The 26710-nt window shown below is 32.7% G+C and overlaps 1 pseudogene across 1 annotated transcript; it reads left to right on the top strand.

Annotated features, from left to right (window-relative positions):
• The first annotated feature begins 21226 nt into the window (after positions 1-21226).
• On the top strand, positions 21227-23790 carry LOC143619649 (uncharacterized; annotated as a pseudogene). The gene is made up of 4 exons (XR_013151214.1): positions 21227-21601; positions 22771-22881; positions 22956-23036; positions 23433-23790. The product of XR_013151214.1 is annotated as an uncharacterized LOC143619649 (transcript).
• The last annotated feature ends 2920 nt before the right edge of the window (positions 23791-26710 follow it).

Consider the following 26710-nt stretch of genomic DNA (forward strand, 5'->3'; position numbering starts at 1 on the left):
GCCAAAAAGAATTAAATACAAAATCTTTCTTTTTCATTTAGAGGTTGATAATGTTATTAAGCTAATAATATCAATAAACATAGAGTAAATCATTACATACTTATTTTAGGTATAACTATTAAACTATACAAGTGTTAACTAATGTCCAATGAAAAAAATTTCCTCCTATGCTATTTAGAACAAAACAATTATATGTAAAAGTGGATTTTTCAATCACTCAGTTCAAGAAACTTTAACTTTACTACGACTAGAACATCTCAAAATAAGAAATTGAATTAATGGAATTAAGAAAAGGTTCTTTAATATCACCATGACGTCCAAAATTCTCTTCATTTCGAGCTCTTCAAACAAACCACCATGCTATGAAAACAATGGCTTCAATAATGATCTTCTTTGTTTAAAAAAAATTAGATGTGTTTAAGTCGTGTAGGATGAGAATTTTAACATGTGTTGGACGAAATAAGTAGAGATATGGAAAGTGAATAGTTGTCATTTTGTTATGTGAATTCTGACAAGTAACTTTATTTTTTAAACGGTCGGTGAATAAAGTTCTGTATCCCTGGTAATCAGTGGCAAAAGGCGGCTCTATACGCCTGCGATCGCAGGCAGCACAAGCCCACCATCTTCTGTTCCGTAAAACTCACTGTCTGAAAGTGTACTATGGTAAAACCCGGTTGACATCGAATTCGAACTTCAGACTTTTATGCTAAAACTCATTTAAAAGTAGTTAGGGGTACTAACTACTTACATAAATATAAGAATAAATCAAATCCTAAAAAGTAGCAGTTTCTTGATTTTATGTGTATTTAATCGTAAGCATGACACACAAATGATTGAGTTTTGAAAGTAAAAAAACAGAATGAAGGCGTCCTTTGCTTTCTGCTCTTCATTTTATAAAAGTTGCCGTCTGACGGTGATGCTTTCTTTATTTTATAATTACCTTTTCATTCTATATTATATACTTATTTCTTCTTTTAATTAATTGTTAACATTAAACTCATCTATTTGTTATTAACCTGTAAAAAGTACTTCTTACTCTTAACAATGTTTTGTTTATAACAAATAACTTTTTTTATTTTTAAGCACAACCTTAAGTTTCATAAAAATACTTTGCATTCATTTAGTTTATTAAACAATAAATATAGTTTTGTGTAACCAATTGTACAGTAGCATAGCTTCTTGATAATTTATTAAAAGACTGTATCTCAGTCTGTCAAAATTAAAGTATATTTGATTCACTTAAAAGACATTTCATTACATTACATGAGTATCTCACAATTTTATAACATGTTTATACATGCCCCATACCGACATCCCGTCTCCGTGCAATCCTTATGCGCATGAGGTATTATTCTCATTTTGTGTCCCTTTATATTATTCTTAAAAGTGTAAACTATAAATCCATTCTTAGGATCAAAACCAAAGTATACCCATCTCACTTTGTAATTTAACCTTAAATCTATCAACCAAACTTGTTATAAACAAATCCTTAGCGTAAACCAATATCCTTCATCATCGCATGATATCTATCTATACATAAGTACATAACTTTTTTCCAGGTGTAATCTATGATCCATTATTGAGAGGAAGTTGAGATTGAAGGAGCTTTACAGAAAGAATCATAACAACTAAAGTAAACAAACACCTTTACAAACTCATACCAACATTCAACCAACCAAAGTAAACAGGTGTAACATATTGCATATGTATACACATATATATACAACTAACTTGTATCTACATATGTACAAGCTGTTTATGTGTATGCTGCAAACAACATAGTAGATTCTTTATTAGAACGTGCAAGGTGGCATCTTTTGTCAAAGAGGGTTAGCTTAGCTGCTGCTTATCTTTATACCCATACTTCTTTTATTTAATTGAAGTATGATTAGTTTATTATGTACACTCAATCATCTATAAAATAATTATATTCACCTTTTTTTAGTATTTGCGAGTTAGCGTGTTCGCCTTTTAAAACAACATCGTCTTGGGATGTCTTTTTCTAAATCTGTTGTAGATGGTTGCACGTAATGAATGATTCTGTCTATAAACGTTTTGATTAATTTGGTTATTGAAAAGGATGGTTTATTTAATTCGATTAGCTATCAACTATCAGTTAGTTGTCGCTTTGTCGGCTTTCAAACTCTTTTATTGAACAACGTTTAGAACTATCTCTAGTACCCTAGTTAGCAGTGGCGGATTCAGAAAATTTTGCCAGTGGGTGCAAAAAAGGATCAACCTGGAACGGGTCAAGTCAAACTAAAACGAACCAAACCAAAATGGGTCGGGTCAAATGAAATTACAATAAATAAACCACGTATAGAAATGCAAGCAATAAATTTCCCAAAACGCAATAAACAAAATGCATATTACAATTAATAAAAACCTTTGCATAATTGTTACGGCACAAAGCTCTTATGTACAAATAAAAAAATAAAGTTTAATAGTGTAGAATTATAAAAAAGAAATGATACTCTAAATAGTGAATACTATCATATTTTGGTCTAATTTTTTTAATGGCCCGATTAAACTGACAAAATATATCACAATATTAATAACTAATTGATGAAGTGGCTAGACAATTGAACAATCAAAGCTTAATTGTTATTTTGTGAAAGAAAAATTAAACTTGTGTTCGAAAAGTTGGCTCGAAAAGTTGGGTTTGGGGCACCAAAAGAAACACAGATGGGGCATTTGGGGTTTTTGAACCTCATATATTAGAAGTTTAGAGAAGAAAATACGAATTTGAGGGGATGCCTACGCTCCCTCTGGCTTAATGCTGAATCTGCCCCTGCTAGTTAGACTTCCCGAGACAGGATATTAATTACCGTCCCTACTTATTTTAACGCTCTAAGCCTGACTCATCTAAGAACAATGAGAAAATCCATCATCGTGAAAATACCCTTTTAAGTCAACTTTCGAAACTGAGACCATAAGATCTTAAGTCTTAATCGTTATTCTCATGTCACTGTACCAGAAAGTCTATTGCATGTCGTCTTATGCTACTTTCAATTAATACATATTGAGTGAAACAAAGCATTAACAATCCTATAGATATACAAACAAGATTATCTAACAAATTATTAGTTAAAAAAGTATAAAGATTGGTTTGATTTTGGTATGATTAATTCAATTATTTCTACACATATATCCATAAACTATTATAAGCTATCAAAAAATTATAACCTGAGCGTAGTATTGCCATTAAATTTGTTATTTTATATTTTATTAAGGAAATCCAATAACAAAAGGGTCCTGCTATATGCACCATAATGGGTCAACTTTGAAAAGTTTAATGGAGAGAGAAAGAGAAATAAGATTGTCAGCTTTCCTCTTTTTCATAATTTTGTGTCAGTCTTAACTTTTATTTTATTTTTTTGGTCAAACAAGATATGATCAGCTTTTTTATCTTTGAAAACTTCAATTTAACTTTCCAAATCACTTTCTCTCTTGATCAGATACAAACCTTAGAAAACACCATTTGTATTGAAAAGAAAAATACAGTTAGAAAGTTAACATTAATTCTATATCACTAAAACTTGATCATCTACGTATTATAAATAAGAATACTTCAATCAAAAACTTAATCAAAACTTGATATTCCAAATCAGTAAACAAATACAAGTTAATAAGTTAATAAGGTAATAATATTTAATTCAAAGCCACCATCCACCACCACACACAGATGGGGTTTTTGAGGGTTTTTGAACCTCATATATTAGAAGTTTAGAGAAGAAAATACGAATTTGAGGGGATGCCTACGCTCCCTCTGGCTTAATGCTGAATCTGCCCCTGCTAGTTAGACTTCCCGAGACAGGATATTAATTACCGTCCCTACTTATTTTAACGCTCTAAGCCTGACTCATCTAAGAACAATGAGAAAATCCATCATCGTGAAAATACCCTTTTAAGTCAACTTTCGAAACTGAGACCATAAGATCTTAAGTCTTAATCGTTATTCTCATGTCACTATACCAGAAAGTCTATTGCATGTCGTCTTATGCTACTTTCAATTAATACATATTGAGTGAAACAAAGCATTAACAATCCTATAGATATACAAACAAGATTATCTAACAAATTATTAGTTAAAAAAGTATAAAGATTGGTTTGATTTTGGTATGATTAATTCAATTATTTCTACACATATATCCATAAACTATTATAAGCTATCAAAAAATTATAACCTGAGCGTAGTATTGCCATTAAATTTGTTATTTTATATTTTATTAAGGAAATCCAATAACAAAAGGGTCCTGCTATATGCACCATAATGGGTCAACTTTGAAAAGTTTAATGGAGAGAGAAAGAGAAATAAGATTGTCAGCTTTCCTCTTTTTCATAATTTTGTGTCAGTCTTAACTTTTATTTTATTTTTTTGGTCAAACAAGATATGATCAGCTTTTTTATCTTTGAAAACTTCAATTTAACTTTCCAAATCACTTTCTCTCTTGATCAGATACAAACCTTAGAAAACACCATTTGTATTGAAAAGAAAAATACAGTTAGAAAGTTAACATTAATTCTATATCACTAAAACTTGATCATCTACGTATTATAAATAAGAATACTTCAATCAAAAACTTAATCAAAACTTGATATTCCAAATCAGTAAACAAATACAAGTTAATAAGTTAATAAGGTAATAATATTTAATTCAAAGCCACCATCCACCACCACACACCACCATCCCCTGCCAGTGCCATCCACCACCATCCCCTACCGTCCGTCGCCATCCACCACCATCCACCACCGCCATCCACCACCATCCACCACAGATCTAAAAATACAAGTAAAAAAAGTTATTCATTTCTTTTATAAACATCACACATTTATTTCTTTTATATTTGAGTTTCTAATAATTATGTTTTTTTTATTTGAATAGATGTCGACTTTTTATGAAAATGATTCAATGGGATATGATGAAATTATTATGACTACACCACAATTTGCTACTAATCAGGTACAATATCCATTAAAAAACATAGTTTATGACACCATCTATTGTTGTTATATTATTAACTTTTATTTTTATTGTTGTTATATTATTAACTTTTATCTTTTATTACTAGTATTATTATTATTTTAATATTTTAATACTAGTATTATTATTATTATTATTAATTTGTAGGTGTTCCGGTCTCGTGAAGATTTGGTGGAATGGGTACAAAAGTTGGGATACTCACTTGGTGTTGTCGTCGTCACAAAAAGGTCGAATAAAAGACCTTGTGGTTTCGTCTTCAAGGTTGTACTCATATGTGATCGTGGCGGAAAATACAGAGTTCAGGAATCAAGCAAGGCGTCCGGCACAAAAAAGATTAATTGCCCATTCGAATTAGAAGGAAGATATTCGGATGAGTATGATGCGTGGACCTTAACGGTGATTTGCGATGGACATAACCATCAACGTTCACAGTATATGGAGGGTCATGCATATGCAAGGAGACTTACCGATGATGAACGTAGTTGGGTTGCATATTTGACAAAGATGAATGTTGCGCCACATGACATTTTATCATTACTTAAGGAGCGGAATTTAAGTAATGTATCCACAATCAAGACTATTTACAACGAAAGAAATAAGATTCGCTTGATCGAGCAAGAAGGCAAATCTCCAATGCAGGTTCTCCTATCCTTTTTGCATGATAATAATTACGTCTATGAATTTACTACAACCGGTTTGAATGAGTTGGAAAATATATTCTTCGTTCATCCAACATCATTCAACATTTGGCGTGCATTTCCACATATATTGATTATCGATGCAACTTACAAAACGAACAAGTATAACATGCCTTTTGTTCAGATTGTTGGTGTAACTTCAACCAACAACACGTTTTCCATAGCTTTTGCCTTCATGCATAATGAAAAGACAGTTAACTATACATGGGTCTTAAATTGTCTAAAGTTGACTCTAGACAAGTGTATGCTCCCACGTGTTATAGTTACAGATAGGGAATTGGCTCTGGTAAATGCATGCAAAGAAGTTTTTCCAGATGCTGCTCAATTGCTTTGTAGATGGCACATTGAGCAGAATATATTCAGAAGATGTAGGAACTTTGTTAGGTCAAGAGGTGATTGGGATAAATTTAGTTCGTTGTGGAAGTCACTGGTAGATTCTGCAACGTTGGAATCTTACACGGAAAATTACCAGATACTTGAGTCATTTCTGATAAAATTTCCACGTATGTTTTCTATATTTCCACATTTAATATATATATATATATATATATATGTATATGTATATGTATGTTGCGATGTTATTTTATATTTCTCATACAAGTTTATTTCATTTCAGGTGTTTCAGATTATGTAAATAAAAATTGGTTGAAGGAATACAAGAAAATGTTTGTGTCTCTCTGGATTGATCAACATCTAAACTTTGGAGAAAACACAACCAATCGAGTCGAAAGTGCGCATGCGAAGCTAAAGAAATTCTTGGAAACTTCAAATTCTGGCTTCGATAAATTTGTAACTTGTGTTGACCAAATTGTGAAGTCACAACATACAATAATCAAAGCAAGCTTAGGAACTAGCAGAATTCAGAAGATTCACCAGCATGACCTACAATGTTTCAAGCTATTGCATGGCTTTGTTTCAATTGAAGCTCTCGAATTACTTAAAAAAGAGTGTAAACGGTTGAACGAGGATCGGGTAGATTGTGATTGTCGACTTCGCACCTGTAAAGGGTTGCCATGTGCTTGTGAACTTTCAATGTTTATAAGTTCAGGTAAGTATCTTCATCTACATCGGATTGATTTTTTAAAAGTTGTTCATTTTAAAATTAATACTTATTTACTTTAAATGCAGGTCAATATATTCCTTTAGATAGGATTGATGTTTTTTGGAGGAAGCTAGATGTTTCACCTTTAACTTCTATGCAAGATGATGATGTTGATTGTGATGATGAACTACAAAGTTTTAAGGAAAGTTTCAACAGGTTGTCCAAAGATGGAAAGAGAAGTTGGATAAGAAAGCTCAAGGATATATTCACTCCAGGTACAAAATTATTATATATTTTATTACTTGAAATTTAACACGTATATTATAAAATAATCATTATACAAAATTCGTTTTAGGTAAAATCGACATTCGGGAACCTCGTGTCCAAAGGAATACTCGTGGACGACCGAGTTTGAAGAAAACGCAACAAAAAAGGCATGACGATCCCGTTCGTCAACAGTCTTGCAGATTTACAACTGATAAACCTCTGGATGATTATGCCAGAGACGGGGTATTTGATTGCAAACAGGTTTAACGTCATTTTTCATTTCATTAGTAAAGATAATAATAGTAGCTCGACAATATTTCCGCTTTGGAGAGGACCTGACCAGTTCCCAGAAAAAAGAATCATTACAATGGCACTGGTGCATTCAAATCATTATGTAGCGGTGAAAATGCAAGGCGAGTTTCCAATGGGTGTCACACAAAAGTTATGGACACTAAACAGACAAACTGCCGCATCTGAGTGGGAACAAATATATCAATCACGTCAACAACTATATAAAGATTGGATATGGAAACCTCCTGTATATAAAGTTATAGATTAATTGTATATCTTATTTATTTGTCTTTTATTTATTTAATTATATATCTTGTTTATATATAAGTAATAATAGTATAATAAAATATAAAATAAAAATAAAATTGTAATTAGTTTAATAAAGAAATAGTAATTAGTAATTAGTAATAATATAAAGAAAAAAAAAGAAAAAGAAAAAATTAAACAAAGAAAAATAAAACGTAATCATTACAATGGGTGTCACACAAAATCATTACATAATCATTAAAAAGAAAAAGAAAAAATTAAACACAATCATTATTTAATAATTAGCGGTGTAAAATGAAATTTAAATGATGTATTTAGCTCATCCTGCTATATGCATCATAATGGGTCAACTTTGAAAAGTTTAATGGAGAGAGAAAGAGAAGTGAAAGCTCGAGTATCAAAGTGGGGTCGACTCATCACGAGGAACAGCTCGAGTATCAAAGTGGGGTCGACTCATCACGAGGAACAGCTTCTAGATTTTTGTCTATGTTTTGTAGTTTTCCTTTAAATAAATATAATGCTAGGAAAGTTTTTTTATTATACCATACATTAAATGAGAAACACTGCTTTCCTTTAATATATAATATAATTTTACACCTTAGTTCTTAAATTTTTGATTGTTTTGATTTAGTCCTTTCAAGTTTTAAATTTTTTTATTTTGATTCATTGTATTTTTTTTGCTAAATTTTGTTTACTTTTCATTTTAGCATCTCAAAGTTTTCATGATTTTAGTATGTACCTTAACATTTGTTTTCCTTCCCATATAGTTTTTTGTTATTACTTATACATTTAAGTTATTGATTCTTTGGTAATCTTTAGCAAACAACATTTGAAAAACTTTAGTATGCCGTTACGACATGCTCATATTTTTATATGTCATGCCGTTAAAACGAAGTTATATACGCAACAAGTTATGTAAGTTTCGATGAAAACGGAGTTTTTTTCGCAATAGAATATTTTTTTTGTATTGTAACCACATACCGACTGTCAGTACCACATCAATGCCGTAATAAGCCGAACCAATACCAACAAATCCTTTTGATAGTTAGATAAACTTTTATTTTGTTGTGCCGAAGTGATATTCGTTACGATGTGTTTGCGTATTCACGTTTTAATATGCGGGTCCGTTGTCGAGTTCAAACGCACAAAGCGCGTCGGGAACACTCTAGTTTTCTTTTATAGAAACAACATGTTAGACACCTCACGCATTGTGGTTTAAACTTGGTTTGCAAAGGAACCCTAACGCATTGTTGGAAACTCGAAAGGATCCAAACTCTCTCTCTCTCTCTGTAACTGCTTTAAATTAGCGAGTTGCGGCAAGAGATCGGTCAGTAACAGCTCCAGTTTGTCACACTACCTTCAAAAAATATATTGTAACAAAAGCTGAAAGTTTGATAGCTAAAATATAATAGACAACAAATTTGAAGCTGGCTTTAATTTTAAGCTTGGTAGTAAAAGTATAAAAGAAAAAAAAAATTTATCAATCCATGTATCGTTCATGTGTGTTTGATATAGTACTAACAAACATAATAGTATCGGTACCACCAGAAATGGCCAACTTATATGTGATATTTGTTTGGTAATCCATTTCAAGTATGAAACCAAAATAGAGATAGCTCAACCACTCATTTTATGAAATAAACCAATTTATCAAGTGTTATGCTTCTCATTTTCGACTCTTTTCTCTCTATTTTTGGTCACTTAGAAACGAACTCATATGTTCATCTTACACCCACACAATGAAAATTGATATGGAAATTATAGGTTTTATTATAGTTTGGAATAATTTGGGTCTCTCTTTGATATATATGTACATGTATTATTTTTAGATAGATATTTTGGAATCTCAATTAGATAATTCAAAGAGAAACAGGAACGAGCTCACATGAATGTTATGTTATGAAACGTGACCAGAAAATGACTAAAGACTTGCATTTTATAGTTGGTAACTATCATAATGTCCTGCTAAACTGACACAACTCTTAGTCAAACGTATGTTAGTTGGTGGTTAAAGTGATTGACGGTTATTTGGATACCATCAACACTAGCTTCTCGAAACAGCAAGAACTCTTTTGATAGTAACTCGGTTTCGGCTGATCATTCAAGATGCTGCTAATGCCTAGTTATTTGTTAATAACAGATGTTAACGTTTGCAGTTGTTGGAGATCAAAGTTGTTACTAAAGAATGTAGTTATCGTCGTTCACAATTAGCACATATAATATGCTTTTCCTAACAACGAAATTCAATGTAGCTTTTCATCAATCATGCATATCCAAAGCAATTATGAAATGGTTTTCAATAAGGTAATCAAATTAGAACAACAAACTCTTATTTATTTTGTTTCGAAAATCAAACCACATGGTAAATCAACTATTCACAGTTAATCTAGTTCTATTAGTCAGCTTGATCATAAAAAACCATCGGTTGTTTTCCATCTGACTAGTATTGCTCAAATATAGGTATAATCAATTGAACTATTTGTTTCCGATCTATTCACTCATAAGCAAACCGTCGACGACACCAAGATTTCCAATTTACCTAGTTGGATTGACTTATTCGGTTAAACTTATAAAATTACTGGTAATACACCATATAAAGATTATGCTCTTGTCAATCAACTTACCAACACAAATACTCTCCTAGTATATATTATTTTAATTTAATATATGTGTAGGTGGGAATGGTATACCGTTTCGTATACTCTACCTAATCATATGGCTTTTTCCATAACGCCCTCTTTCAAAGTCATTTCATTAAAAAAATATGTTTGCCCTTAGAAAAAGAATACAAATATAAAGTAATCAACACTTTATTATGTTTTAACGAGTTGTCATCGTGCAACATTAGTTAATAAGGTACAAAAGTAGATCACACGTAATTTATATATTTTTATGGATGTAAAGTATAGACAGAAATTCTTGTCTTGGTAAGTTTTATATTTCTATTTTTCAGCCGGCTTAATTGAATCAACTGGTCTTTCTTACTTTCTATAAATATGAAAGTTACAAGTGTTTGATAAATCCAGACTTAGAAAGTAGAAACCATTAACTAATATGAATTCAAACCAGAAAACGGCTTGAAGGGCAACCGTTTACAAAAGTATATTAAAAATTTTAAATACAATAACCTTGTATTGATCAGAATTCATGTTACAATTGCAGTAATGACATAAACAAATACAACAACTTTTATAATTCGGAACACAAATACAATACAATGAACAAATAAACATTAAACAAATGGATTACAAGATGAGAAACAATCAAAACTTAATAAAACAAATCAGGTGTGGTGGCTAAAGATTTCTGTTAAACAGGGATCATTTAAAAAAAAGATTTTGGGTCACCCAAATGGTACCGGGTATCGATATTGTACTGGATATTTTCGATACCAATTGATCAACCACCTTTTGCGTTTACCGTACCGAACTAGTACCGTATCTTACCAAACACTTTCGGTACCAGGATTAGCCAAGCACGCGAAGCTAGCTATACTTGAAGCGATGGCGTGCAAGAACGAGAATGCTGGAAACTCTTAAGAGTCGAATGCTTCGCACCCTTAACCGCCAGTAGGTGTGTCTTGTTATACAAGAACAGGGGCGGACCTAGCCTATGGGATGGGAGCAATGGCCCATCTTAAGTTTTATTTTAGTGTAATTTGTATATGAAAATCCCCATCGCCCTCCTTAAAATTAATATTAATCCCCCATGTCGCACCCTATGAAAATAATTTTTGGGTTCACCGGTGTACAAAAATACAATATTGTAAAAGCTCCCACTTATGAAGCCATTCTAGGTTAAGTGTTTCACAAATATGGGACAAGCCCATTTTCGATAGTTTTAGAGTTTCAAACACACAACTTAGCATTGATAACTCATTTCTCTTAGCTTCGTTTTAGACACAGTTGACTCATTATGATCCCATCACATATTAGAACACGAATGTACTAAATTTTATATTAGTAACAAATACAACTAATTATTTGTCACAAAAACAAGTGAATGAAATCTGTACATGTATGTAGTGGGTGTGTATCAAATCAATGTTTTCATTTTTATAGAATTTTCATAGAAAATTCTTTTACAAATTTAGTTACCAAAGAGCACGTTTGGGAGTAGTTATAGCCGTTTATGATGGTAAATAAAAGAAACAAGAAGTCAAGACGAAAGGGTCAAAAAGGTAATTTGAAAGGGTCAAATGTAGGTAACCAAAGTCAACGGTGTTACCAAGTCCTCCCACAACACTAGACGTTAAATAAGATTCTCTAAAAATAAAATAAAGAAACATCAAATACGCGTTTAATTCCACAAGTAGTCATCGAAAGTAGCATCCATATGTCACGATATTGATGTTGCCACTCTACTAAACACAACAATGAAAGTTGATTTATATAGTTCATTCATATAATATGATTATAAGATATTTTAAAAATATCATCCAAACGATTTGGTATTTTTAAATAAGCATTTGTATTGTACTAAGAATATAGCGACTGTGTGAACTAAGCAACGGATCACCAACACGTAATATTGACGCTATTTAGTCTAATTTAATTTTTAGTTTGCATACTTTGTCATTTTAGCGAAACTAGAGGAATGATTATTTCTTTTACTGATTACTAAGCAAGAAGTGTTCTGGCGTTAAAAGAATGCATGTTAAGATTTATATGAATGATTGTCATACTTTCGTACTTAATTAAAAACAAAACAAAAATTGCAGGTCATGACCTCGTTCTTGGAATTTTGGCCTATTCAGATTTATGGACGAGGCGGCACTCATGCAACGACCCAACTTAAAAATTGAGGTTCACTCTTTCTTTGTCACTCTATTTATCTATTTCATTCCCTGTCATCTCTTGATATTACAGTTTGTTACTTCTTTGTTTATACTTCCATTTTTGTCCTTTTAACGAGTTTTTTGCAAATCAGCAAATTCAAAAGCGACTCAAATCACGATTATAAAAATCATCGGCAAACTCAAAAACAACTCAATCACGAATTACAAAAATCTACATATAAGCTAATCATCAGGTTCACAACATGCTTTATGGTTGTTGGACTTTTCACTCTTAAAATATTCGATTTGGACTTAAGTACCTTTTGTTTTTCTGATTGAATTGCAAATATACTAGTGACTCAAGTTTTAGAGAATAACATGAAAACTACACTTTGTTTTAGAGAAGAAGACGACTTATTTTATGATCTTTAAACCATCTCTAAGCTCACATCAAGGAGCTCACTGGATGAATTTGAGGCTCATGGGAGGGGTACGACCGGAGAAAGTCATTCGTGTAGGAACACCTGTTTGCAAAGCCAAGGTATGACATGGGTGGTGGTCGACTAGTTGATCATCTATATCATGTGACTAGTTGATCATCTATATCATGTGCATCAATGATTTGTACATCATATTTATTATTAATTTTAAACATATTAATTGGGTAGACTAATAAAATTACGTATTGTTTGGATTATCTTATGAATTATTTTAGTAGCAAAGTTATTTTTAGTTATAATAAGCTAATTAACTTTTTGTAAATACTTTGATTATTATAGAACATTTGATTATTAAAAAAAATCTAAAGGGTCGTGATTACATTGATATGTTAATATATGTAAGAATGTTTCTAGGATTTGAGATTAAATTGGTATGTTCGAATGATGATCAAAAAAGCTGATTAATAGCTGTTGGGACCAAGATCTTTGATCCTTGAAGATCAATTATCCTTAACGCTCACAAACGTCTGCTGCCAGGACTAAGGATCCTATATGGTTCAAGGATCCTCAACAGTTACCTTTGAAAATATTTTTTATCTCTTTTGAAGGTATTGAAACGTGTCTACCAGCCAGCCTATTTTTACGGAAGATATGTATATATATATATATTACTAAGTCACCTCAGCTGGTCTTCCTTCACGTAACGGTCATGAAGAACGGTAGACAAACGTGACCTAGTTTATAGGGAATTAGTTTATATCCGTTAGAGACTTTTTGTATATATTCATGTAGAACTTTGGCTGAACACACAACACTTTTAGCATACTTGGAATTCTCAGCAAGATCACTTACACTTTGTACTCACATTCAGCCTTAATTCCAATTATTGTAATCGTTTTTCAAGTATAATATAATTGGTAGTGATAGTTTTCACTACATGAGATTTTTGTGCCGGATGTATACTAGTTGCCAAGGGCTTTTCCTCGTATAAATCTCGTTGTTCATCATTTACAATCATTATTTTATTCATTTCATTCATTCAGGCATCAAACCTCACAAACGAATTTGGTTATTTGATCCTTAAACCGATTTTTGACCAAAACAATAGCAATGTTAATATATGTAAGGATGCCTCTAGGATTTGAGATTAAATTGGTATTTTCAAATGACGATCAAAAAAGCTGATTTGATAGCTGATGGGGCGTTTATGAGTATCTTTAGCCCTTTGGATTGGATATGATCTCCGAAGCTACTTCCACACGCTAAAATTTAAATAATGCGACTCAACTTCCTGATGGCTCATGCTGGTTTGACTTAGTTTGAACGGAAAAACGATTTGTGGGAAGTGGCGTTCAAGGCACATAAGGTATTTTTTTTAGGGATAAAAATGCTTAGGTTCATTTATTGTGAATGGTGGAGGAGTGTGACCTTTATTGACAACCAGACTATCTGACAGGATTTTTTCGACTATTTCAACCATAAAGGGGAAGACGAAGGGGTCTTACGATGAGGCCGATCTAATGTTAGGAGGAAGAAGAGGGCTAGGAATTGTTTTTTTTTTTAAATAAATATACTAGGCTTTATCCCCCATATTACCGGGATTATTTTACATTATTTGTTTATAATATTTATATGTTTTTATATTTTAATTTTATTTATTGTAAGGAAGTTAATAATACTTCAGGTTTGATAATGAAAGAGTTTCACAAATAAATAAGATGTCATGACCCTCTTATTTTTTTACTATAAAATTGTTTCTTAAATAATATCTCCTTTAAAAACAATCAAATATTATTTTTTTACTATATCCCTAATTTATAGGATTTTCATGAGAGAGTCTTCATTTATAAATAAAACAATCTGGTGGCTTGAGAGGATGTGAGAAGCAACCAGAGAGCTTTTAAAGCTTTCGTTTATATATATTTAAGATTGGAATATAATATTAAATGTTATTCATAAATTAAAATAATACAAAAATAAAAGAGTATTAATTATATAAAATAGACCCATAAATCTTGTTTGTATATTTTTCATAACTATAAAAACATAAAGAATTTATGAGGTATAAATGTTACAATGTATACATTTTCATCATTATTCATATGCTAGTGCTAATGTGCTATACATGCTCTTCTCCGTAGGAACGTGTTCAAAAGGTTGGAGATAAGACATTGCACTTTGGTTTCGGTGCAACCTTTTGCAACAAGATCACTTTTATTTACGTTATTTACACATTTTATAATTAAAAAAAGAAAAACATTTTCTTTCAAATTATCCTTAAAACATGTACTTTTTGTAAAGTTTTCCCACCTGCTTTCTTAATCAAATTGATACTTTGCTTCATAAGCTTAAAGCCTAAGCTATTCTAAGAGACCATTTATTTATATAAAAGGAGAAATTTGATAAATCTAAAAGCTCTAATAGATCGATATTGTCAATTGATATTTAGGCACTTATAGTTTTTGTGCCCAACTTAACCATTTGAGGGTCAATATAAATATTAAATGAGCTCAGTACCGTACCGATTCCGAAGATCCTTAAAATGGGTGCCGCTACTGAAAGTATAAGCACGGTATTTAAAGTAAATTAATCCCAAATACCGGTACCATACCAAAAATATCAATATCAAAAAAACGCCAATAAGTACTAAATTTGTAACGAAAATATCTGATATGAATACAATACCTACATGGTAACGAAGTAGAAAACTTAGGTGTTGTTTGTTTTTGAAGACAAAAACTATCTGCAATCTGATTTCATCTGATTTTATGTCTGCAACTGAAGATGTGGTCTGAATGTCTGCAATCTGAAAATATAATACTGTTTGTTTTATAAACTGGGTACCGTTTGCATAAGCTGAAAATTAGTTACCTATCGTACATATCACAGTAGATAGAAGTCATTTAACGTCTGTAGACTAGTAAAATAGTTGGTGGTGGGCAGTGGACGGTGGTGGTGGCGGACGGTGTGTCACACCCCGACCAATGAAGGCGGAAACGTCGAGGCGCGACATGATTGCTCTTTGCACAATGACAGTATAAAGTTAGAATATTTAAACAACTCATTTAAATCCATATCATCATAAATAACATAACAATTGTTCATACAAAATGCCAAATAGATAGATAAACAAATAACTTGTTCTTTTATTTTCTAATATCCTAAAGCCAAGATAATAAGTTTCTTCAAGTAATCCAATCAAGCTAACATCAAACCTGTAACATTGCATAAAATAGAGTTTGTCAACACGAAGGTTGGTGAACAATTTTCATAGTTTTGGACAATAAGTATATAGTATGAAATCCACAACTAGTATATGAAAACAATAAATAATAGCAACAATTTAGATAAATGAAACCGTCAATAAGAATACATTGACGAACCGTCAATAAGAATACATTGACGACAATAATGAAATCGTCAGTAAGAATACATTGACGACACCTTTCTATATGGGGATACCATATATACTCGGAATTAACGTATGATCATACTTTGATGAGGCTACCCGCCTTAGCATTCAAGAGGCTACCCGCCTTAGCATTCAAGAATTTGCACATTATCATGTAAAGCATATAACACCAAATCGAGCATTTATTTAAGTAAACATATACAATACGTGTTGTGGTTTAAGACTCAAGTATAAATCATTTGAATTTGAATAAGTATGCAATGCCACCCCCAAAACGAAAGATGGAAAATGGGGGATGAAAAAGTACTCACATTAACAAGTAACTTGAAAGATAGTGTCGTGAATAATCGGAGAGATCGGTTTAACGAGCAAGACCTATATTAAACGGGTCTTGTGTTAGTAGGTAGTCTTGGAAGGGTTTAAAATAAAATACATGACAAATAAAGTAAATAAATAAAGTTTAGGATTTAAAATGTAAATATTTGAGAAATTAAAAAAAAACGAGTTTTGTAAAATAAGTTTACTCGAAACCGGGTCTCGGTATTCTATTCATTAGTTTTTTTCTTTTTTTTTTTACTCAACCTATGTTAAGTAATAATGTGGGTTAAAATGCGATATTGCAAAACCTTTGGTTATAAGAATACCAAAACGAGGTTTAAACGAGTGTTCGGGTTTGTCGGTTCGAGACTTGATAATTGACCAAGCTCACAGTTAACTTCCCAAAATAATAAATGTTATGAGATAACTCAATAAAATCAAAATAGACTTAACCAAGTATGTAGTTCTATTGTGAAGAACCTTAACGTTCGTTAAGCGAGTATACGACCTTATCGGTTCGAACTTGTTATAAGATCAAGTTGGTTACCGACATGCCAAGTATGTTTAGAAACTAACTAAAATTGATTTAAAATATAATCTTGAAGAAAAATATGAGTTTTGGTGGCTAAAAACACACTTGTGTGTCTTAAGCGAGTGAACTCGGTTTAGTTCGGTTTTTGGTTCGGTCCTTGACTCGGAATAAGACCGAGGATGGTTACCACATACCCAATTACCATGGAACTTGTAAAATAACTTATAAATAATAATACTCAAGTTTTACATTCAAAAAGTTAACAATAAAGCTTTTAAACAAAAGTTCGGTTTTTTGGTTCGGTCCTTGACTCGGAATAAGACCGAGGATGGTTACCACATACCCAATTACCATGGAACTTGTAAAATAACTTATAAATAATCATACTCAAGTTTTACATTCAAAAAGTTAACAATAATGTTTTTAAACAAAAGTTCGGTTTTTGGTTCGGTTCTCAACTCGGGATGAAACCGAGGCTAGTCACCACATACCCAATACCATGGAACTTGACAAATATGAAAAATAAACTAAAATATGTAGAATTTAAGCAAGTATAACAAGTTATATGGTTATATTTGTTAAATATATAAACAAGGACTACAAAGTCCTCCATGTAGCCTTGCCTTACTAGTCCGACATTTCAACCGGCCGAGACCGGAGAAATGAAAGACCGAAGGTAAACAAGGAGTGTATATTATATATATGTTGTAACATCAAGCTTTAAGTATTGAGAAGTTAGTTAAAATGAAAGATTAGCTTATGAAGAACAACCTTAGAATTCAAGAATTTGAGAGAGAAATGAAGAAACGAGCAAGCACAAATGAAGAAGATGGGTGTGTATATATAGGGTAAGTTGAATGGGTCTTTCATAAAGGGTGTTTCATGAAAATGGGTTGGTTATAGACCCAAGAAAGCACAAACTACAAATGGGTCCTTCAAGTCTCCATTTTGGTAGTTTTAGTCCCTGGAGTTCGTTTTGAGCGTTTTCGGGGAATTTTAAGAACCGAAAAGGGTGGTTTTTTTTATCCAACAACTATAAAACAAATATTTAACATACAATTCATCATTTTGATAATATCGAAAGGTTCGGGATACAAAACGGGTCGGGTTTACATTAAGAATACAAGTATAAAATAAACCGAAATTGACAAATGTCACACGGTGGGTGGTGGTGGTGATGGACGGTGATGGTGGTGGGTGGTAGACGGTGTTGGTGGCGGATGGTAGGTGGTGGTGGCGGACGGTGGTTGGTGGTAGTGGACCACGGTTGTGGCCGACGGGTGGGTGGTGGTGGTGATGGATGGTGGTGGTGGTGGTGATGATGGACGGTGGTGGTGGGTGGTGGATGGTGTTGGTGGCGGATGGTAGGTGGTGGTGATGGGTGGTGGTGGCGGACGGTGGGTGGTGGTAGTGGACGATGGCTGTGGCCGACGAGTGGGTGATGGTGGTGGTGGTGAGTGGTCGGTGGTGGTAGTGGACGGTGGGTGGTGGCGGTGATAGACGGTGGTGGTGGTGGCGGCGAACGGTGGGTGATGGTGAACGGTGGTGGTGGTGGTGGGCATGATGGGTGGTGGTGTTGGACATTGGGTGTTGGTAGGATGTTAAGAAGTGTGAAGATGCATGAAGAAGTTAAACAATAGTTTTTTTTTAAGACCATAAAAGCAATTTGCAGATCTTATTTAAAAAAAAAAAAACAAACAGTCTTTAGAAGCTTATGTCTGCACGCCCGCCCGCAAACATAAACCTCCTGCATATGTTTTAAGTAAAAACAAACACCACCTTATGTGATATAGGCTTATGGCCCCGGATATCACATAAGATTTTCTTATACCGTTAGAAATCAAGTTAACACTACCCTACTAGTTCAAAGCTCCACTGATCATTAACTCTGGATTTTAACCTTTTTACATATAATGGGCTAGAATAGATATCTACATTATCAATGCATGCACTTTAGTTTTTAAAAGTACAATTAGGATTATACCTGTTTTGTCTCTTTCAACTCTAAATCGTATCTTTTAAGGAACATAATACATGGGCTATTGATTGTCGCATCATTTGCTCTAATCTAATCCATATCATACCATACCATACCAATATCTAACATAATACCCCCTTTTTTTCTCTTTCTTTTTTTAACAACAAATGTTTTATCTACTCTTATTTTACACAAACTAGTAGTAAACCTGCATGATGTTACGGCAATGACAGTATGTTTAACAGATTTTTACTACGTTTAAACATATGGTACGATATAGTATTTTCAGAAAAAAAAAATGAATGTTGTTTTTTTCATAATAGCCTAAACCTGTTTGGCTTACATCCCGCTATAACTCAAACGCTTTTTGACTTGTCAAAGTTTTTGATTGTTGACCCGAAAAATTAAAAATATTAAAAAATATATATGATCGAAACTCATTTTGCTAGGCATTTTAACATAAACCAAAATTGATACTTTATTTTAAATGACACGAAATCATTTTTTTATAGCATGCACATCGATATTCAGTAAATCTTACATCGAAACGTTGACAAAAATAAATTTCTCTATTGTATGCTTGAAATTTATTAAAACTTATAATATTCAAAGGGATAAAAGAAAAACAAAGAAAAAAGAAAATAGATGAATATATAGGTAAACTTAAGAGGATATACCTTATTAATTAAAATTTAAAAATGTTGAGCATATTTGAAGGGTGAATTTGTAATTATATTTTAGGTTTATAATTGCATATTTTAGTTGTACTTTTATACTTAATTGACTTGTACATTATAATAAACACCTTAAAATAAAATAAAATTTACATTGAGACGTCGACAAAAATAAGCACGTTGTAATGGTAAGTTCGGTTTTCTTTTAAAATATAATATATTAAAAGATATAGAAGAAATAAAAATTTTAAATGAATTTGTTAAATAAATGGGTAAAGATAAGGGGTTTATGTGTAACTACTTTAAAAATTAACAGAATTTTGTTGAAGTTGAAGTATCATATTTGTAACTATTTTCTAAACTAAATATTCTTAACCATAATAATGTCTAAAATACTATACTACCATGTATTAATGCTTATAATTTTAGTGACTATACCTCTTAAAATTTAAGAGGTTCTTCACTCATGTATTATATATAATATAATATAATATAGATATAATACTAAACTAAATGTCTAAACCTTTACCCAGGTTTGAACCTTGAACCTTCAATCTAAAAGACAAATGTCTTTATCAAGTGAGCTAGTCCTTTATTGACATCTAACAATATGTAGATGTAAGTCACTCTCAACCAATGTGGGACTTATATCTCCACAACTTTCTTGCTAGCACACCGACCTGATCCTGGCTCTGATACAATTCGTAACAAACCCAAGCAATTGTGTCATTACATTGTTCGGTTTGCCTATCAAGAAACTCATAGTTTTGTTTCACCCGACGAATGGGCCCAACCAAACAAAACTCGTCTCTTTTTTACTTATGCATATATTTTATAGAGCCAATGGCCTTACTTGGTATGCTGCTTGTAGTAGCTAAAAAAAAACATTTTTAAGCTTACATTTCAAAGATGTGATTAGTGTCAAACCATATGAAGGACTCGTGTAATTTAGGAATGAGTAAAAATGGGTATGGTACCGATTGGTACCGGTACCGAACCGGTACCGAAATTGGTACCGTCGGTACCAAGGTTTTGAGTTTTCGGGATAGGTATGGTACCGGTATTTTTCGAATTTTACCTTAAATACCGGTACTGACCCGGTACCGAACCAAACATTTCGGTACCCGTACCAAAAATTTATGATTTTTGGTACCGGTAACGATCGGTATCAGTATGGTACCAAGCTCATCCCTAGCATAATCAAACTCTATAATTCATTGCAAAACCAAGAACAAAGTGACATGGTGAAAAATAAAATTAAAAAATTGCGTATAGTAAAAGACTTTCTTTCTTTCTTTCTATCTGGCCGTTGGAGGAAGTAGTCATGGGCAGCCTGGTCATTTCACTTTATCAGCTGTCAACCTATACATACACACCCTATATACATACATACACACACAATCTCTTTCACACAGAAACACATCATATGTGGGCCACTCTTTCTCCTTCATAATCACCTCTCCCTTCAAAACAGTATCCACACGGCACAAAAGAAATAAAGCAAAACACACCCACACACTCAAAACACACACACACACACACACATAATAACATTATTCATAAAGCAAAAACCCACCATTGAAGAGAAGATAACAACATTCCAACCAAAACCAACTAGGGTTTTCACCTTCTTCTTCTTCTGGTTCAACAAATTGAGACAACAAATGACGACTACGCAAACCCAGGTACGTCAATCAAGCGAGCAGCTGCAAACCCTGATGCAGGCCGGTCAAATCTCCGGCAGTCTGAGCTTTAACGGGCTGATTACCAAGGAAGATGAAGAGATGTCTAGGTCTGCTTTGTCGACTTTCAAGGCGAAAGAGGAAGAGATTGAGAAGAAGAAATTGGAGGTTAGGGAACGGGTTCAGGCTCAATTGGGTCGGATGAAGAGGAAACAAGGCGATTGGCTACGATTCGTGAGGTTTGATTGCTGGGTTTTACGTTAATTTGTTTAATTTTGGTGGGTTTTTGATTTTAGGGTTTTTGTGGGTGGAATTTGGGGGTTTTTTGTGTGGGTGTGGGTTTTTGAAATTGGATTGTTGGGTATCTTTCTTTTGTGTTGGGTTTTGTGAAATAGTGATTATTTGGTTTGATTTTTATGGTTTCAACGTGAATTTGGTCGGTTGTTGAGGTGGGAAATTAGGGTTTCTTGTGTACTGTTTTTTGAAGAAATAAAAGAAATTAAATTGGGGGTTTTGGGTTTTTTTTATTAAAAAATTGGAATTAAAAACACCCTTGAAGGATTCAGTGGTTACAGTCTTCAATTTTGACTTCTTGAAATTTGAATCTTTTTGGGGAAAATGTAAATCTGGGTTTTTTAAGTTTTGGGTTTTTCTATTTTGGGATTTTTTTCATCAATTATTGGTTTTAAGCTCTAGATCTGATTCTTGATGGATCTGGAAATTGGTTTTTGTTTTCATTTTTATGGAAATCTGGGTCAATCATAATTCTACTTATGTTCTTGATTCTGTAACTTTAAGTTACATATTTATGTATAAAATTAGATAATAATATAATAATTTCAACCAATTTTCAAAATTAAGTGTCTGCAACTTTGTACTATCTTTTTTTATCATAGAACATCATTTAATTCTGTAATTTTGGCATTTTTTTTACTCAATGGTTAATGACTGACTCATGGGAGTCTTGAATTGTGGTACTATATAAGTTTCATTAATCTTTGGTGGGACTAGAAGTGGCTGTAAACTTAAGATTTCCTGATGAAGTCTTTATGAAGTTATCTTGTGAAAGATTGAATCTTTATTGACTTATGTGGTTGGAACCTTCTCGAGGGGTCCCTTTTGTATCGATCCCGGATACTATCGAGTCAAGGGGGTCAAGAAACCGAAGAATAATAGAAATAAAATTACGTTATTGCATTTATTAGCCTTCTTTAAAAGGCGGTTGCCTTAGTTCTAAGGGGTCAATCTTTTTGGTACCATAAGCATTTACTACCCACTAATGGTCTTTCTCTATCAAATTCTTAATTTGTGTATGTTTCCATGTGGCTTGCCTTCAATATGAAAACAAGTTGGTTTACGTGTCAAATGGTGTTTTGGTAATTTTGTGTTTCGTTGAATGTATTATCAGGAACTCGAAGCATTAACCGATCCAATGAAGAAGGAGGTTTCACTTGTTCGTAAGAAGATTGATTCGGTCAACAAAGAGTTGAAGCCACTAGGTCAAACATGTCAGAAGAAGGTAAAAACCGAAAACCGCCTTTTCACGACATTAAATTCTTCAAATTAGGTCATTAAAATTGGTGTTCTTTGCAGGAACGAGAGTACAAGGAAGCTCTAGATGCCTCTAATGAAAAGAACAAAGAGAAAGTACAGCTTATTACTAGATTGATGGAGGTTGGTCTCAAGTTAAATGTCCATATTTTCTTATTGAAACATGAGCAAAATCTTATCTTTGATAGAATTTGATCTAAAGATATGAAAATTTTCATATAAAACATGATCAAATTCTAATCTTTGATGGAGTTTGATCTCAAGAAAAAATAATTTTATGACATATATAAACATGATAGACAATTTTCATATAAAACATGAACAAAATGTAATCTTTGAATGGAATTTAATATTAGAGGTTGGACAATTTTCTTATAAAACTCGATCAAAATCTAATCTTAGATGGAGTTTGATCTCAAGATGAGACAGTTTTCATATAAAGCGTGATTGAAATGTAAATCATTTTAACATCTTAACTAACATAACTTTTTTATGTGGGTGTACTAAATTATTAAGCAGCTGGTGAGCGAAAGTGAGAAGATGAGGATGAAGAAGTTCGAAGAACTGAGCAAGAGTGTTGAAACAATACAATAAGTCTGATGATAATCTGACGATGGTGACGTTGGTGATGATGGGGTTAAGCTAATTAAGTTTTAGTGTGATGTATTAAAAAGAAGATATTTTCCCTTCTTTTGCTATGTTTTTATATATGGGTCGTCTCTGTTTGGCTGAGATTTCTATGTCGTTTTCCGTTTGTTTCAGTTTGATAAGTAGTTAATGGCTTGTATTTTGCTGATCCTAGGTTTGGAAATACCTTTGTAAAAACACTGTCTGTAACTAAAATCTTGTCAAAAAACCCGTTTATTTCTGTTTCTTTTACTTTGCAGTATCGAATCACGAGCAGACTGTGTTTACCAGTATTGATAGCACAGTCTGCTAGTGATTTGTTGTAAGATTTTGTGGTTTGTTGTTTAGATAAGATGGTGGTTTACATTGATTGGTGACATTGAATCAATCTTTTGCTAAGGTTTCTTTTTCTACTTTTACAAGTGATTTTGGGGATTCTATGTTTAGATAAGATGTTGGATCCCATGGATGGTTGCTAGTGAAGCAAACCCTTGTGATGGGTAAGTTTCTAGTGGTCCAAATGATTACTGCAGGGTGTGTACTGCATCAAATTATTGCATTTGCTGGCACCTGTCATAGGCCCATATTTTTGTGCATAATGACAATTGTTGTCTATCCATGGAAGGAGACCACCTAATTCCATGTTGCTGTTAATGGTTTGTAAACTCATGGTGCTTAAGATGCCTTAGTTTGAGGTTGGGTTGGAGATAAGGTAGTTGAGAGTCGAGACAAGGTAGTTGAGAGGCAGATAACGTAGAAGGATGGTGCACGCTAGTGTCTGAATTTGATGCGACATGTTGAGGTCATAACTCATAACGTCTAGTCAATTTCAAAAGCATGATTAAAGTTATTGTAATACGTAACTTATAAACGAACCTCGAGTTAGTTGGCTGTTCTTTTGATACCATTTGTAGCCGAAACCAATTTCACCTAATAATGTGCAAATCAACTTTTACTTGGCGTTAGTTGGCTACCCTTTTGATACCATCTGTAGTCAAAACCAACTTTAACTAATAATGTGCAAACCAACTTAAAATTATGGTGAAAGTCATATACAACTCAAAGTTAAGGTTTATAAGAAGTTATGATTATTCATATCGAATGACTTGCTACAAAGGCTTATGGTAAGAACGTAGCGAAGCAAGACATGTATACTCCACTTGTTTATCATCAATCCTATTGTTAGTTCCTCATCCCAAGTTTCGAACAAATGGCATTACCGAGTCTCAGGTGGTGATGACTGATGACGGCTTATAGTCAGGATCGATCGAATCTTTATCACAATCAACGTTACTAGGTTAACGATTCTCACTTTTATCACCATTACAAAATTAATTGTTTAAACCCACTTTAAAAAACCCTTTTACTTAAGTCTCAAATTTCCTCATTGTCAAAAAAATTTAAACGATTTTTGGAGACAGCACATTTGTATATCATAAATAGATGCATGGTGTAGGAATCATCTTATTTTTTTAATACCAGAATACTGAAATATAGTTATGACAGTTGGGAATCACTACAACCACCAGATCGTAGCCTCCTTTATAAATTTAAACTTTACAATAAGTGTTTACAGCCATCTCCACTTTGGTGGGATGGTAAAGGCTTAGGCCTTTGGGTGAGAGGTCCAGGGTTCGATCCCTGGCAATAGCTATTTATTGTAAATAGTAGGAGGCAAGCTTAAACATTCAAAAAAAACAAAAAAAGTGTTTACTGACATGTGAAGGGTGGGCATAAGACAAGCCGGAGGACAACAATCCTACGTTATTCTAACATCTTATTGCAAAAAGGCCCCTTAACTTTTGTAGTTGGGGTACTTCTCAGTCCCTCTAAGCAAATACAAGAAAGTTGATTTACAGATGTGCTTATTCTTACTTTTAACACTTTATTAATTACTAATCCAAGAAAGGGTAGGTATTAGCACATGCATGGGTTGCAGTATAATATTAAATTGAGAAAAAGATAATGTATTTAGACATTTAGTGTTTATTAGTTCATGACTTATGACGAGAGTCGTTAATAAACTTATCATAAGATACATCTGGTGGTACAAATGAGTTGTTTATTTTTTCAAGTGTTACTATCTGTTATCCGGTACGACAGCGCATAGGTGACAACTCCATCCGTCAACGTTTGGACGAGAATAATCTTATCTAGTGGTGTCTAAGTACATAATCGGTATTCATTTGATGGTCAATTTTTGCTAGGAATTAGTGGTTTGGGTCCTGTAAGTGTTGCTATGAATAGAAACAAAATGTCAATACTTATCAACGTAACATCTTTATTTTTGAAGCCCTAATATGATAGATGTAACCTATAATACAAAAGTTAAATTTTTTTTTAACAAAAAGGTAATCTCTTGATTGATTCGGTTTACTATCATTAACAAATATGGTGCAACAATCCTTCTAAATTAATGATTTGTATCAAATACTAGACATCGAGGCGCTCTAACTTTCACTCTATCTAATTGTCTAACCAAGTGTCATTCATTGATTAGAGCCAACTCGCTACTTTAAGCTTGAGCCATTCTGATCTTACCTTGTAAATTGCGATGATTGAAGTATCGATTGTAGTTAATCACATGTCGTTCGGAATGATTAGATTGTGCGATTCTATAGCGAGTTTAAACTCATTGAGAAGCGTGAATTATTATTTATTTTTTTGTTTTAATCATGAATCAACATGTTATTAGGGTTTTAAAACTTCAAGAATTTCATTAGAATAAATATATTCTGTAAAAAATTCCAAACCAGGTGGTTAATAAAATTTAAACAAATATGAAATTAAAATTTAAGAACAAAAAAGGATTCATAATCCTAAAAAAAATCATCAAAATATTGTTTGCATTCTTCGAAGCCTCGAAGTGGGCCGTGGCAGCCCGTTCTTCTCATCCAATGTCTTTAATTCATTTTGAAATGCGCCTTTTGTGTGGGCTTATGCTTCACAAGCTCGAGTTTCCAACCCACGTTATAATTAATAAATGTTTTTAAGCCCAATTAATATAATTTTGTGTGATTCTTGTCCAGATTTTGGTCTTATATTACGCCTTATTTGCGGTGCGCGCATATATAATGTATATATGTGTGGATCATTGGGTGGGCAAAAGTGAAATTGCATTAATTTTGACGTTATTTTAATAATTTCGTGAAAATAGCGTTAAAAGTGGC

Source organism: Bidens hawaiensis, unplaced genomic scaffold (genome assembly GCF_021521415.1).
Source record: "Bidens hawaiensis isolate Kalapana, Puna unplaced genomic scaffold, B.hawaiensis_p1.1 tig00002477_1, whole genome shotgun sequence".
NCBI lineage: Eukaryota > Viridiplantae > Streptophyta > Magnoliopsida > Asterales > Asteraceae > Bidens > Bidens hawaiensis.